Raw genomic sequence first — 2,039 nt, 5'->3', positions numbered from 1 at the left:
GAATGCGTTTTACCATCTTCGTCTGGTAGCCCAACTACGCCCCTATCTGGAAAGGGACGACCTCGCCTCCGTTGTTCACGCTCTGGTAACTTCAAGATTGGATTACTGTAATGCGCTCTACGTAGGGCTGCCCCTGAAGACAATTCGGAAGCTTCAGCTGGTGCAGAACGCAGCTGCCAGACTACTGACGAGGACCAGTCGGTCTTCGCATATAACACCTGTCTTGGCGCGTCTGCACTGGCTTCCTATTTGCTTCCAGGCGAGATTCAAGGTGCTGGTTCTTACCTATAAAGCCTTACACGGCGTGGGACCTCAATACCTTGTGGAACGCCTCTCTCGATACGAACCTACCCGTTCACTTCGTTCAGAATCTAAGGCCCTCCTCCGGGTACCAACCCATCGGGAAGCCCGGAGGGTGGTTACTAGATCTAGGGCCTTTTCTGTGGTGGCCCCTGAGTTGTGGAACAGCCTCCCCGAAGAGGTACGCCTGGCACCTACACTTTTATCTTTTCGGCGCCAGGTAAAGACCTTTTTATGCTCCCAGGCATTTTAATTTTCTTAACCATTTTAATCTTTTAATCCGTATTTTTAATTTTTGTCGTATTGTGTTTTTGTAGTGTTTTTTGTTGTTTGTTTGTATATGTTTTTGTATTTTTATTATGATATATTGTATTTTATCTTGTTTGTTCACCGTCCTGAGAGCTATTCTGCTAAGGGCGGTATATAAATTGAAATAATAATATAAATAAATAAACCTGTTGCTGAACTACAACTCCCATTATTATCCCTGGCCATTGGCCATGCTTGCTGGGGCAGATGGGAGTTCAGCCACATCTGGAGGGTCAAAGGTTCCCCGCACCTGCTGTGCATCTTCACTGGAGGACGTTCAAGTGTAGCAGTGCTGCACCCTAGCCGGAAAATAATTTGGAAGGTTCTCCGCCGTGAAGTGCACATCAGCTGAGGAGAGGGGGTACTTTATCCCGTCGTTGCTAGGGGGTTAGCCACCCCTGGTGTGTGGGACTGCGATTGCCACAACAAAGGGGAGTAACTTTGCCATGTATAGAAGGCCTCTCATAGAATCGTAGAGTTGGAAGGGGCCTACAAGGCCATCTAGTCCATCCCCCTGCTCAATGCAGGAATCCAAATCAAAGCATTCCCGACAGATGGCTGTCCAGCTGACTCTTGAAGGTCTCCAGTGTCGGAGAGCCCACTACCTCTCTAGGTCATTGGTTCCATTGTCGTATGGCTCTTTCCCCAAACACACACACACAGTTTGGCAGATACAGCGTTTGCACACACTAAATGTGGCTACACAGCCATGCAGACTCAGGAACTTGCATTACAGTCAAGATTTTATCAAATTTTGTGCAGTGGCGGCATTGGTAGAGGACAACCATCCTCCAGGGTGTTCTGATCTGCCTGCAGCCTCTTAATCTGCCAATGGGTGGCGACTGTCTCGGAACGGAGAAATTAGGGGCTCTTTCTCCAGTGTGGTGTAGTGGTTAGAGTATTGAACTACGACCTGGGAGACCAGGGTTGGAATCCCCACACACCCATGAAGCTCACTGGGTGACCTTGGGCCAGTCACTGCCTCTCAGCCTCAGAGAAAAAATAAATACAAATATAAAAATACATCAATAAAAACAATATAATTTCCAAAAAGTAGCCGTTACAACATCCAATAAAAATACATTAACAAATCACAAAGCAAAAATTCACTCCTCTCTCTTCTTGGCCTTCTAAAAAGAGCCCAGGAGAAAACATGGGAGGCAAACGCTCATCTCCAAATTGGCAGAGACACACACAAAAGCAAGAAAAGTTTTTCTAGAAGGAACAGAGAGACGAAGCCGGCCCAGCAGTGGCGGACGAGGGAAACAGCAGCGGAGTCAACACCGTCCCAGGAAATGTGTCTCTCCGGCGAACCTTCCCAGTCTAGGCTCAAGGCACACTCCTCCACATTCCCAGCACATCCGATAGGCGAAGAAGCAGGAGAAAGACTTGATGAGGAGGCTGAAGATGGCCATGCTGGCGCTGAAGGG

This window comes from Rhineura floridana, chromosome 6 (genome assembly GCF_030035675.1).
Source record: "Rhineura floridana isolate rRhiFlo1 chromosome 6, rRhiFlo1.hap2, whole genome shotgun sequence".
Lineage (NCBI taxonomy): Eukaryota > Metazoa > Chordata > Lepidosauria > Squamata > Rhineuridae > Rhineura > Rhineura floridana.
The sequence above is the reverse complement of the archived record's forward strand: the minus strand, read 5'-3'. Positions refer to the sequence as shown.